Raw genomic sequence first — 14,198 nt, 5'->3', positions numbered from 1 at the left:
GGGCCCGCGGGGCAGGCGGCCGAGGGGCGCGGCGCACTCGCGGAGGGGCGCCAGGGGTCGCGGCCGCCGCATTCCCCGGGGCTGCTCCGCGTCCCCAGCCGGCCGGCGCGCAGCCCGGCGGGGCGGGGCGGGGGCCCGGGCCCGGGCCCTGCGGGGCGTCCCTGCTCTTCCCTCCCCACCACCCCCGCGGCGGGACAGCCCTGCCCACGCTCGCCGGGGCGACAGGGGACGGCGCCGCGACCGACCGGGGGACCGACGACAGGCCGCCCACCCTCGGCGCGCCCCTCCCTCGGCGGCTGGCGCCTCCCGCCCAGATCCGCCGGGGTCGGCGCCTGCGCCCGGGGCGGGGAGGAGGGAGGGGGGGGAGGAGAGGGGGCGCACGTGCCGGCCCGGGCCGCCCCCCCCCCCCCCGCGCTCGCGCAGCGCCCCGCACCCGCGCGGAGCGGCCCCCGCGCGGTCCCACGTGCCGCTCTGCGCGTGGGCCGTCGACGGTGGGGGTGGGGTGGGGGCCCCCCGGTGCGGGGGCCGTCGACGGTGGGGGTGGGGTGGGGGCCCCCCGGTGCGGGAGCCGACCCCCTCCCTTCCGGCCCCGCCCCGCCGGCCGCTGCGGGGATGGGGGGGGGGTTCGGGGGTGGGTGGGCGGAGCGCGCAACCCGGGCGCGGCGTCGCGGCGTCGCGGCGGCAGGTGGACGCGAGGGGCCCGGGCAGGTACGGCGTGGCGGTCCCCGGGCCCCAGGCGGCGGGGCGAGAGGTGGCGGGCCCGCGGTGTTGGGAGGCGGCTGCGCAAGCCGCACCCCCATTTCCACTCCGGGGTGGCGGGGCGCGCGCGGTCACCCCCGGGGCAGTCGCTTGCTCGCGCTGGCTGCGTCTGCGGAAGTTGCGGTGGGGCGTCTGCACGCCCGGGGGCACTTCACCTGACTGGGGGCCCCGCGAGCCCCCTCCCGTTGAGAAGCAATTGGGAAAACTTCCAGCCTAAGAGTAAACTTGCTGCCGAGGGCGACGCCCTACGTCCTGAGTCCTGGCGGAGGGGCCACGGGGCTCTGTGCGATGGGTGACAGAAACATGCCTGCCGACACCAGCCGTTCTTGGAAATGTGTCGTGGCTGTTTACAAAGTAGCTTTATTGAGACATAATTTACGCACCGTAACATTCACCCGTTTTACGCGTACACTTTACAGGTATTTATTGTATTTGCGGTGCAGGCATCACAATCTAATTTTGGAGCATTTCCACCGTTCCGAAAGGAAACCTCGTGCCCAGTAGCGATCCCTCCCCGCAGCCACTGATTTACTTTCTGTCTCTACAAGTTTGTTCTGGACGCTTCCTGGAAATGGAACAATGCAGTACTCCGCCTTTTGCCTCCGGCTTTTTCCCCTCCTACCATCATGTTTTTGATATTCGTCCAGGTAGTAGCATTTATCAATGCTTCTGTTCTTTTATGTTGCCAGATAATATTCCATTGTGTGCGTATACAGTGGTTTGACTTAACCAGTCCATCCATTCATCGTTGTTTGCAGTTTGGGGTTTGGTGAACAGGACTGCCACGTACAAGTCTTTGTGCGCAGGTGGGTTCTAGTTATCTTGAGTAGACAACCCGGAGTGGAATTGTTGGGGCGTAGGGAGTTCTTTGACTTTTTGAGAAACTCCCAAATTGTTAAAGTGGCTGTGGCCAGGTTACGTTCCTACCAGCGGTGTGGGGGTTTCCATTTCTTCACAGCCTCAACACTTACTGTTGTCTGTCTCTTTACTTCCAGCCCTCCAGGCGCGTAGGGCTGGTATCCTTATGGCCTTGACTTGCATTTCCCTTCGTCTGGGAAGGAGGAGAGGTCGGGTGTCTTCATGTGTTTCTTGGCCATTTTTGTATCTTTGGAGAAATGTCTATCAAATTGCCCCCCCCCTTTTTTTTTAAATTTTTTTTTAACATTTATTTTTGAGACAGAGAGAGACAGAGCATGAACGGGGGAGGGGCAGAGAGAGAGGGAGACACAGAATCTGAAATAGGCTCCAGGCTCTGAGCAGTCAGCACAGAGCCCGACGCGGGGCTCGAACTCACGGACCGCAAGATCATGACCTGAGCTGAAGTCGGCCGCTTAACCGACTAAGCCACCCAGGCGCCCCAAATTGCCCCCTTTTTAATTGGTTTATTCTTTTGTTATTGAGTTGCATGAGTTCTTTATGTATTCTTTGTCTTAAAAAAAAAAAACAACACTTTTTTTAACGTTTATTTTTGAGAGAGAGGGAGAGCATGAGCAGGGGAGGGGCAGAAAGAGAGGGAGACACAGAATCTGAAGCAGGCCCCAGGCTCCGAGCTGTCAGCACAGAGCCCGACGCCGGGCTCAAACTCAAGAACCCTGAGATCGTGAGCTGAGCAGAAGTCAGACGCCCCTAAGTTCTTTGTCTTTTCGAACACACAAATAAGATCCTACTGCAGAGCAAACAAGGAGGGGAAGTTCATGACGTTGGAGTTCTGTGGTCCAGATTCAAAAGCAGGCTTCTCCATTCACGAGCAGAGATCACGCGGTCTTGGACAGACCTGCCAGGTTGTCATCTCTGGGCTCCGGGGTTTCACCTGCACGGTGGGTATTGCTGCCTAGCTCTTAGGGTTTCCGTGAGGGTTAAATGAGACTGCGAATTTGCACCTGGCAGACCCTACAGGTACCTTTGAAAGATTTAGGGAGGGCCTTGGCTTGGAGGTGAGGGTGCCCGCCCTGTTCAGCCCACAGACTTTTCCAGGGATTCCTGGGACGGTGACACCGTAACCCTGATGCGCCCATAAACCTCTCTGTTCGTCCATACCTGCGTCTTCTAATGATCTCAATTACTTGTAGTTGGTTTCGATTTAGTTGCAGCTGACCCACAGCTGGGGACGATTTGGAGGCATTACCATTTTCTTCCGAAATTTAATGTTTTAATTTGTGTTTTTCCTAAAATTAAAAAAAAAAAATCCCTTTAAGGTGACTTTGAGCGTCTCCTTACTTATAGGGAAAAAACCCAGTCTTCAGAGCCATAGACCTGAGGTCCCTCAGTATCTTTTACAATCAGCCTTTTCTGTCCGTCAAATGCGAAAGTAATAGCACAGAACACGGCGTTCGTGGGAACGCGCCAGGGAAGTGCGAGCGGATGGACGCGGCGGCGGCTCTTCACAGGTGGAGTGCTTTGGGGCGTCATCCACCCTGGGCACTATGGCACGGGTGTTTGGATTCCCGCTCGACAGGTTAACCGCACCCAGGGCCCCCCCGCGCTGGGCTTGGGGAGGTTCTGTGTTTGTGTCGCAGCCTGGCCCTTGCGCCCCGGGGGGTGTCATTTCAGAATTGCTCACGGTCCCGGGAATAGTTTCCTGTTTGCTGTCGCGTAACAGATTACCTGCTTTTTAGTGGCTTGACCCAAGCTACGGCACCGCAGTCCTGCGGTCTGCCACGGGTGGCTGAGCGCCAATCAGGGTGTGCGCGGGGCCCCGTTCTGTCCGGAGGACCCAGGGGAGAACCCAGCTCCTGGCCTCGCCAGTGGCTGGAGGGGCCGGCAGAGTTCTGCCCAGCCTGCTTTGCTTTACTCTTGCTTCTGCAGTCACATCTTTTTACCGACCCTCTTCTGGTCCCCCAGCACTCTCCAGGGCCCCTCTTGACTGCATTAGGCCCACCGAGAATCTATTTTAAGATCAGCTGATAAGCAGCTCCAATTCTGTTTGCCACGTGACCCAGCAGATTTGGAGGTGTGATAGTGTGGCTTACACGAAATGCGTACTTGGTTTTTGTCCTGTTCCTGGCCCGGAGCTCGGAAAGCCCTTGGAAGTTCCTGGGGTGAGAGCCACAAAGGTGTCTTTTCTTATGCTAATGACGTGGCTGGGGAAGCCGCTAGGTGACGAGGATGCTGGCCGGTGCCGGTGCCGGGAAGGAACCCAGGGACTGGAGGGTGGGACTGGAAGTTCCTCCAGGGAGGGGAGAGGGTCCATCCATCCCCAGCGGCCAATGAGTTAAGCAACCGAGCGTGTGTCATGAAGCCTCTACAAAACCCCAAAGGACGGGGTTCAGGGAGCCTCAGGGTTGGTGAACTCGTAGGGATTTGCGGAGAACGGTGCTCCTGGAGGGCACAGACGCTCTGTGCCTTTTTCTACGTGTATGTCTTTTTTTTTCTTAAAGGTTTTTTTTTTAAAGTTTATTTATTTTTGAGAAGGAGACAGAATGAGCAGAGGAGGGCCAGAGAGAGAGGGAGACAGAGGATCCAAAGCGGGCTCCAGGCTCCGTGCGGACAGCAGAGAGCCCAACATGGGGCTCGAACTCACAAACCGTGAGATCGTGACCTGAGCCCAAGTCAGACGCTCACCTGCCTGAGCCCCCCAGGCACCCCTCCAACCTCCATTTCCCTTCTGGGTTTCTTCCACCTGGCTGTTCCGGGCTTCTATCCCTCGAAGTAAACCTGTAGTCCAGGAAGGAAAATGGTCCAGGAGTCGCTGTACCAAATGAACTGAACCCAAGGAGGGGGTCATGGGAACCTCCGATCTATAGCTGGTCAGTCAAAAGCACAGGTGACAGTCTAGACTTGCCTTGACTGGCGTCTGAAGTTGAACTTGGGGGGCTGAGCCCTTAGTCTCTGAGATCTGAGGCTGTCCCTGGAGAGACAGTGCCAGAACCGAACTGAATTTTGGACACCAAGCTGGGCATCTGGAGAATTGCCTGGTGCGGTGAACCCCATTCCCACCACATTGGAATTTGGACCGGGACCCTTAACACGCTCCAGGGACTAGGACGTTGACCACCCTGGGGCCCCGTTACTCTGCCTGCCACAGGACCTGCTTAGTACTTGTGTGATGGCGAATTGTGCTGGCACCTCTGACTGTGGCTGGCTCTGCGGGAGAGCCTTCTGGAAGAAACGGCAGTGTGTGAGTTGCTTCCTCTCGCTGATAAGCCATCCTTCTCTTGCCCCACAGCCTTTGGTCTCCCCCGGTCCTGCGGCACCTGGCCGGAGCTCTGGAGCTCGGAATCACCCCGGCGTCTCCCTCAAGTGCTGTAACCATCGGCAGCTGAGTGGAGCGCTTGGGACCCGAGTCTGGCAGGAGGAGGCGGGCATCGCGGCTTATGCAGGGTTCTGCTACTTCTGTTGGAGTCTGGGCTTGGCGAGTGGGACGCTGAGACCCGTGTGTGGCAGGTCCTGGAGCGGCGGTGACTTCGTGGCCTCCGCGGAAGCGTGCGAAGAATGGAGCCTTGGAGGGGCAGGGATCCCTCGGTGGGTCAGCCTGGGGGTCCCCATCCCTAACCTGGGTCCTAGTGACCGACCCCGTGTCTGCTCGGGCCTGGACGCGGGGGCCGGCCAGCGTGTCTCGCCCCCATCAGCGGCGCGCTGATTTCGCCTGGCGACGTGTCCCCAGCCGCTGCCACTGCGCAGACCCCCCTCGCTGTGCACCTGCGGTCCTGGCGCCATTGCCTCTTCACTCCCCTCCTTCTTCCACGCCACCGTCCATCCTCTCCAGACCCGTCTTTCTCCAACCCGCAGGCGGAGAACACTGGGGGGGGGGGGGGGGGGGCGGGTGCCGCGGGGCAGCCCCGATTTCCTGGGGCAGAAAGGGGCCTCTCCCCCTTCTCTTGCCCCCACCTCTTGCCGCCTCTCCCCCCACCCGCCTCCTCTCCCCCCACCTCTCCCCCACCTCCTCTCTCTCTCCCCCCGCCTCCTCTCCCACCTCCTGCCTCCTCTCCCCCCCCGCCTCCTCTCCCCCCGCCTCCTCTCCCCCACCTCGTCTCTCTCTCCCCCCGCCTCCTCTCCCACCTCCTGCCTCTTCTCCCCCCCACCTCCTCTCCCCCCCGCCTCCTCTCCCCCCGCCTCCTCTCCCCCACCTCGTCTCTCTCTCCCCCCGCCTCCTCTCCCACCTCCTGCCTCCTCTCCCCCCCCTCCCGCCTCCTCTCCCCCCGCCTCCTCTCCCCCTGCCTCCTCTCCCCCTGCCTCCTCTCTCCCTCCCCCTGCCTCCTCTCCCCCCCCCCCGCCTCCTCTCCCCCTCCTCCCTCCCTCCCCCTCCCCCCCCCCCCCCCCCCCGCCTCCTCTCCCCCTGCCTCCTCTCTCCCTCCCCGCCTCCTCTCCCCCCACTACCTCCTCTCCCCCGGCTTCCTCGCTCCCTCCCCCCTCCTCCTCTCCCCCTCCCGCCTCCCTCCCCCCCCCCCGCCTCCTCTCCCCCCCGCCTCCTCTCTCCCTACCCCTGCCTCCTCTCCCACCTCCTCTCCCCCTCCCCCTCCGTCCTCTCCCCCCTACCCTACCCCCTCCTACACCCCCCTTCGTCTCTCCCTCCCCTGCCTCCTCTCCCCCTGCTCCTCTCTCCCCTCCCTTCCGTCCTCTCTCCTCCCCTTCCAAATCCTCTCCCAACCTCCCCCACCCTCCTCATCAGCCCCTTAAACCCCACCGTCCTCTGCCCCACCTTGCTCTCCCTCCCTCCACCCGGGTCTTTCCCCCTTCCGCCATGCGTCCTCTCCCCCCACCTCTCCCCCGCCTCCTCTCCCCCTTGCCTTCCTCTGCCCACACCCTTCCCCCCCCGCCTCCTCTCTCCCTCCCCCTGCCTCCTCTCCCCCCTCCTCTCCCTCCCTCCTCTTCCCCCTCCTCTCCCTACACTGCCTGAATATTGCCTGCACACCAGCCTGGGCAGGAGCTGCTCCCTCTGCCGGTCCCATCCCACCGCCCTCCTGCCCTGCACCCCTCCTTTCTCCTCGGCACCTCGGGAGCTCTGGAACTCAGCCCCCTGCTCCCAGTGTGCCCCCCACCCAGGGCCACGGAAGGCGGTCATGTCCACACGATGCAGTATCACAGGTGTCTGCCGGGGGCTTGCGTGCGATGTCGGCATTTATTATTCACGAGGCGGGGACTTTTATCACCTGCTCCGACCCCCTAAGTCCCCTAAACTTACACCTCTGTGTACTGTTTCTCCTTAGGATGTCGGAGAAGAGAGACGGAGGTGTGCGTCGGCCAACTTCCCCTGAAACCTTGAGGTGTTCTTCTATCCACCGCTGCTTGTCCTTGGCCCCCCCTTATGACTTAGCAGCCTGCGGTCACCTGATGTCACCAGGGCCGAAAGACACTTTAGAAACGCAGACGTGCCAGTGAGGAGGCTCATCGGCTCCCCCCGTCTGCCTTGGACGTGGCCAGTTTGGGCCCAGAAAGTTCTGTGCCTTGCACGCTTCCCCTTCCCGCCCCACGTGACCCTGGGTGGGGGTCACCCTGCCTGCTGCTCTGGATGGAGGGGGCTCGCCAGGGTGTAAGTGCCTGCCCCCCGGTCCCAGGAAGGGGTGGGTTTCAGCCAAAAAGCTGCACCGTATGATTTTGAAACGAACCGGTTCGGTCAGTTGGCTGTGCACTTGGAGACTAGAACACGAACAGTGGAGTCTGACCCCACGAATCGTACTGTCCGGGGAGGCGGGCGACAGCCTGAAAATCTCGGAGCGCCATCCCTGCCTGAAATGGTGCATCGGAAGGACAGACGGTGGAAAACGAAGCGTGATTTACTGACTTAAGCTGCCCCTGGCCTTTTGTGGGGTGTTTGTACATTCTGCAGAATAATGAGCCTGAGACGCAGCACGCTTAAAGATGGTGACCTAGTTGGGGCGCCTGGGTGGCGCAGTCGGTTAAGCGTCCGACTTCAGCCAGGTCACGATCTCGCAGTCCGTGAGTTCGAGCCCCGCGTCAGGCTCTGGGCTGATGGCTCGGAGCCTGGAGCCTGTTTCCGATTCTGTGTCTCCCTCTCTCTCTGCCCCTCCCCCGTTCATGCTCTGTCTCTCTCTGTCCCAAAAATAAATAAACGTTGAAAAAAAAAAAAAAAAAGATGGTGACCTAGCTCTCGCACTGCAGCTTAGTCCGGGACGACAGAGGAGAGCAGCTAACCTCTGGGGGCCCGCCGCAGGCCACGCGTCTCTCAGGGATTTGCCGGCCTGCGCGCCTCCTTGCCAAGCAGTGAAAGTCACGCTGCCTGCCCGGTTGTACTTGACTTCTGCGCCACCCGCTCTGTTTCAATTATCAGGAATGCTCCAGGAAGTCGGCTGAGTGCTGCAACAGCGTGGTTCTGTCACGTTCTTAGAACAACCCTGGGCAGCGGGTGGCGACTCCCTCTTGGGGACGAAGAAGCTGGAGGTTGGATCCCTCGGCCAACAATTGAATGCGCGTCCCCCGTCGCCGCCAGGCACCAAACCACGTGACTGATGAGCTATGTAAGTAACCTGTCATAGCAGAGGGTGGGCCTATCAAGTTATGTGACCGAGAAGACAACTGGTATTGGAGCGCTGAGTGGGTCAGGACTAACGACTTCGTAACCCGTGAAATCCTAGTCGGTCTCAGGGTCACAGGGGCGGGCTGGGGGATTCTTGACGCCTGATGGGGCACTGGGGCTGTCCCCTCCGTTCCTGGAGGGCTGGTACCACCTGTCACTTGAAATGAAATGGGACAGGAGCTCCTGTGGCGTCTGGGCAGGGGCTCTGCTGCCTCCCCCCAGTGCTCCTTATCCCCTGTGCCCATGCTCCTTGTCCCCTCTCTCAGTGCTCCTCGTCCCCTGTCCCCAGTGCTCCATTAACTGGGGTTTCCTGGCCTTGCCGTCCCACATGGTGGCAGAGGGGACCTGTGGTCCTTGTCGCCTCACAGGAGGGCAGTAGCCTCCCCCACAGTGCTTTCTGTCAACTTGCAAACTCAGTGCAGCCCCAGAGAGGAGGAAACACTTGAGCTAAAGAAGTAGGATTTTATGACTAAAAAAACTTTTTTTTAAATTTATTTCCGGGGCGCCTGGGTGGCGCAGTCGGTTAAGCGTTCGACTTCAGCCAGGTCACGATCTCGCGGTCCGTGAGTTCGAGCCCCGCGTCGGGCTCTGGGCTGATGGCTCAGAGCCTGGAGCCTGTTTCCGGTTCTGTGTCTCCCTCTCTCTCTGCCCCTCCCCCATTCATGCTCTGTCTCTCTCTGTCCCAAAAATAAATAAACGTTGAAAAAAAAAAATAAAAAAAAATAAATAAATAAAAAAAATAAATTTATTTCCACATCCACCATGGGTCTCGAACCACAACCCTGAAGTCAAGAGTCACACGTTCCTCCGACTGGGCCAGCTGGGCGCCCTGAAGAAGTAGGATTTTAAGGAGAAGTTTCTGGGGCTTTTTTTTTTGATGGTTTTTTTTTTTTTTTTTTTTTTGAGAGAAAGACAGAGACAGAGTATGAGCAGGGGACAGGCAGAGAGAGAGAGACACAGAACCGAAACAGGCTCCAGGCTTCAGGCTCCAGACTCCAGGCTCCAGGCTCCGAGCTGTCAGCGCAGAGCCCGACCCAGGGCTCGAATCCACAGACCACAAGATCATGACCTGAGCCGAAGTTGGCCGCTCAACTGGCCGAGCCCCCCAGGCGCCCCTTGAGAAGTTTCTGACTGTAGCCCCCTGCCCGATCAGGAGCTGTGAAGTGAGAGAGACTCACTGTTTGCAGGTGAACTGACCAGTGGCACACTTTCCAGGTGCTGGCAGAACGTGGAAAGCTTCAGTCGGGGATAAAAGGCAGTTAATTGCTCACAGCAGTAACAGCACTGGCCTTTTCGTTTTCTCTCTGGTTTTCACTGCATTAACCTTTCTTTTTATTTTGTATTTTGTTGTCTTTAATTTTATTTTTTATTTTTTTTAATTTACATCTAAATTAGCATAGAGTGCAACAATGTTTTCAGGAGTAGATTCCTTAATTCTTACCCATTTAGCCCATTCCCTCTCCCACCATCCCTCCCGTAACCCTCAGTTTGATCTCCATATTTATGAGTCTCTTCTGTTTTGTCCCCCTTCCTGTTTTTATATTATTTTTGCTTCCTTTCCCTTATGTTCATCTGTTCTGTGTCTTAAAGTCCTCATGTGAGTGAAGTCATATGATTTTTGTCTTTCTCTGACTAATATCACTTAGCATCATACCCTCCAGTTCCATCCACGTAGCTGCAAACGGCAAGATTTCATTCTTTTTGATTGCTGAGTAATACTGCATTTGTGTGTGTGTGTGTGTGTGTGTGTGTGTGTGTGTGTGTGTGTGTATCACATCTTCTTTATCCACTCATCCATCGAGGGACATTTGGGCTCTTTCCATCCTTCGGCTGTTGTCGACAGCGCTGCTGTAAACGTGGGGGTGCGTGTGTCCCTTCGAAACAGCCCACCTGTATCCCGTGGAGAAACGCCTAGCAGGGCAATTGCTGGGTCGTAGGGTAGTTCTATTTTTAGTTTTTTGAGGAACCTCCATCGTGTTTTCCGGAGTGGCTGCACCAGCTTGCATTCCCAAATTAACCTTTCTTTTTAAAACTGAGATCGACCTCACGTCCGTAGAAGCCACTGTTCAAGATGTACAATTCAGGGGGCACCTGGGTGACTCTGTCGGTTAAGCGTCCGTCTCTTGATTTTGGTTCAGATCGTGATCTCAGGGTCATGGGATCGAGCCCCGCGTTGGGCTCTCTGCTGACCGCGTGGCGTTTGCTTCGGATTCTCTGTCTCTCAAAATAAATGACCCTTTAAAAAATGCACAATTCCGTGGTTTCGAGTACATTCACGAGGATGTGCAACCAGTACCACTAATTCCAGGAAATTTTCGTCACCTCACATAAACCCTGAGTCCTCCCCCCCTTCCTTCTCTTCCCCGCCTCTGGCAGCCGCTAATGTCCATTCCGTGTGGATTCACCTATCCCAGAATTTCCTGTAAGTGAAATCCGACCACATGTGGCCTTCTCTGTTTTCTTTCCCTTAGTGTAATGTTCTCAGGGCTCGTCCGCGTCCCCGTGTCTCGGGGCTTGGTTCCTTTTTATGGCCGAACGATACCCTGTGGGCGTGTTACGGTGTGTCCGTTCACCGTTTGGTGGACATTTGCGTTACTGGCAGTTTTTTGGCTGTCACGAATCACGCCGTGAGCATCGGTGTGCAGGCGTGTGTGTGGACACATCCCGACGTTCCTGGGTGTGCGCCTAGGTCACGTGACGACTCCAGGCCACGCGGTCTCCAGCGGCCGCCCTGCCTTACGCTCTACACCCGCGGTGTGGACGGCTCCCGTCCCCCAAGTTCCTCGCCAAGATCTCTTGTCTGTCTTCCGATTCCAGCCACCTAGTGGGGCAGAAGTGGCCGCTCGTTAGGGTTGCCTCCGGCATTTCCTTAAGAACTAAGGAGCATCTCGGGGCGCCTGGGTGGCGCAGTCGGTTAAGCGTCCGACTTCAGCGGTCCGGGAGTTCGAGCCCCGCGTCGGGCTCTGGGCTGATGGCTCAGAGCCTGGAGCTTGTTTCCAATTCTGTGTCTCCCTCTCTCTCTGCCCCTCCCCCGTTCATGCTCTGTCTCTCTCTGTCCCAAAAATAAATAAACGTTGAAAAAAAAAAAATTAAAAAAAAAATAAAAAAAGAACTAAGGAGCATCTCTCCATGTGCTTATTGGCTGTCTGCGAATCTTCTTTGGATGAATATCCGCTCGGATTCTTTGTCCACGTTTGACCTGGCTCATCTGTCTTCTTATCACTGACTCGCAAGCGTTTTTGTACATTCTGGATGCAAATCTCTGCAAATACTCCTGTCAGGTCACGGTCTGTAGCGCCCTTTGGCACGCAGGAGTGTTTAATTTTGGTGAATTCCAATTTTTTATAAAGTTTATTTAGAGAGCACATGTGCACGTGTGAGCCGGGGAGAAGCAGAGAGAGGGGGAGAGAGAGAATCCCAAGCAGGCTCTGCGCTGTCAGCACAGAGCCTGACACGGGGCTCGATCCCACAGACTGCGAGGTCATGACCGGAGCCAAAGTCCAGAGTCCAACACTTAACCGACTGAACCACGCAGGTGCCCCTTGAGGGATTCTGATTTCTTCTTCCTCGTTTGCTCATGCTTTAGGCATCCTATCTAAGAATCCGTTGCCTTATCCAAGATCAGGAAGATTTACACTTCTGTCTTTTTTTTTTTTTTTTAATTTTTTTTTAACGTTTATTTATTTTTGAGACAGAGAGCATGAACGGGGGAGGGTCAGAGAGAGAGGGAGACACAGAATCTGAAACAGGCTCCAGGCTCTGAGCTGTCAGCACACAGCCCGACGCGGGGCTCGAACTCACGGGACGCGAGATCATGACCTGAGCCGAAGTCGGCCGCCTAACCGACTGAGCCACCCAGGCGCCCCACTTCTGTCTTCTTCTAAGAGTTTTATAGTTTTAGTTGTTATAGTTAGGTCTGTGATCTTTTTGAACGTGTTCTTGTTGTGTGAGGTCAGGGTCAGCCTCTTTCTTCACGTGGACATCCGGCTGTCCCCATCTTTGTCCGTTGAATCCTCGTGGCACGCTGGTTAAAACTCCGTTGATTTCCGGGCCGTGGCTCTCCCGCATCGATCACGACGTCTGTCTTTGTGCCGTCGCTGCGTCTGCCAACTCCAGCCTCATCGTGAGCGTTGAAATCCATCACCCGCTTCCTCTGTTAACCACTGGTGTGCTTTCTACTTTCAAACTTGTTTTAAGTTGGTTTATCTTGAGAGAGAGACCGCACAAGCAGAGGAGGGGCAGAGGGAAGGAGAGCAAGAGTCCCAAGCAGGCTCCGCGCTATGAGCACAGAGCCCGACGTGGGGCTCAAACCCGTGAGCTGGGAGATCGTGACCGGAGCCAGGGTCGGACACTCAACCGACTGAGCCACCCAGGTGCCCCGTATCCTCCCTTCACTAGTTTTCTGAGTTTCTGGCTGAGAATACAGGTCACCTACACGATGCCAAAACCTTGGCATGGACTAAAAACCTTCAAGTGCTGCTGTTTCCTACGTGGTTCGCTCTGAAATCCCATTCTCCAGAGAGGAACCAAGCCCTTCTCACGGAGCTTCTAGGCCTGAGCTGCTATGCCACACAACTAGAGAGCTTTGGGCTTCGGTGGAAAGGACAGGGAGGTTGTATTAGGGGCGGGGTGCTTGCTCCCTGGGGCTGTATGCCAGCGCGTTTGCACGTGAAGCGGTGTGGTGTTTGAGGCCTGGTGGCAGGAGGGTGCACGTGAACGAGGGCCGTCCGCGAGAATCACTAAAGTTGAGGCGGTAACTAGGGTTTGTCACACAATTTCCCGTACGTGTTTGAAAGTTTCCAAATAAAGTCAGGAGACACACCATCTAGCACAGGGGAGGCCCCGCGGGCTGAAGATGGGATACTTCGAGCACCAGAACTACAAATGACTGCATTTGGTTGAAACTCACCGATGGCAGGGCCCCGGGGTGGCTCAGTCAGTCGAGCGGCCCACTCTCGATTCCAGCTGAGGTGAGGATCTCACGTTTCATGAGATCGAGCCCCATGTTGGGCAAAGAGCCTGCTTGGGATTCTCTCTCCCCCTCTCTCTGCCTTTCTCTCAAATAACATAAAAAAAAAAAAAAAAAGAACTACAACTCCCTGATGGTAGCAAAGCAATCATTTGTAATGACAGCTAAAGAAAGGAGAAGGAAATAAAATTCACTGGACAAAATTGAAAGTGGGAAGACAATAATTCGTTAACATAAAACTTGGTCATTAAAGGGAATGAATAAGTACTCTTTTCCAGCACAGTTGCTGTTTGAAGCCACACTCCAGCTCGTAGGTGCAGAAGAAACCATGGGAGTAGAGAATCATTTTGTAAGCCGTAATAAAATGCCTGTTTCAGACTCGTGAACTCCTTGGATCAGATATTTAAAACAATTCTTTGTTAATGTTTACTTATTTTTGAGACAGAGAGGGACTGAGCGTGAGCAGGGGAGGGGCAGAGAGAGAGGGAGACACAGAATCCGAAGCGGGCTCCAGGCTCCGAGCTGTCGGCACAGAGCCCGACACGGGGCTCGGGCTCATGAACATCGAGATCATGACCTGAGCTGATGTCAGGGGCTCAACCGGCTGAGCCACCCAGGAGCCCCTGCTTGGGTCAGATGTTGATGGCCGTTTTATGATGGAGGGAGCAGGCCATCTCCATCTACACTTGCTGATTACTTCGGCATCGCTAAAAGTGAGACGAGCGGATGTAAGCTCCCTTCAATGTTGTTGAAGATCACACCATCTCTAAAGTATTCTAGCCAAGAATAGCCCGTATCTAAAACTCAGTTGTGAATTTCCAGTCTGAAGGAGAGACGGGGTTCGTGCGGCCCCTGCCACAGCACCCCTGTCTAAGGACGGCCGACCCGCCTCCAAACACAGGGGCCTGGGGGGCTGAGAGGTCTGGTGCAGACCTATGTAGACCTAAGAGAAATGACAACGAGTAGACGTTTGGACAAGACCACGAAAAGGTATTT

At 56.6% G+C, this 14,198-nt stretch overlaps 1 long non-coding RNA gene across 1 annotated transcript; it reads left to right on the top strand.

Annotated features, from left to right (window-relative positions):
- Positions 1-919: 919 nt before the first annotated feature.
- LOC115505588 lies at positions 920-7,599 on the top strand. Its single transcript, XR_004343105.1, has 3 exons — positions 920-1,565; positions 4,925-5,220; positions 6,906-7,599. It is a non-coding gene; the product is annotated as an uncharacterized LOC115505588 (long non-coding RNA).
- Positions 7,600-14,198: the final 6,599 nt, after the last annotated feature.

The sequence above is a fragment of the Lynx canadensis genome, chromosome F1 (assembly GCF_007474595.2).
Source record: "Lynx canadensis isolate LIC74 chromosome F1, mLynCan4.pri.v2, whole genome shotgun sequence".
Lineage (NCBI taxonomy): Eukaryota > Metazoa > Chordata > Mammalia > Carnivora > Felidae > Lynx > Lynx canadensis.
This window is presented reverse-complemented; position numbering and strand designations above follow the sequence as displayed.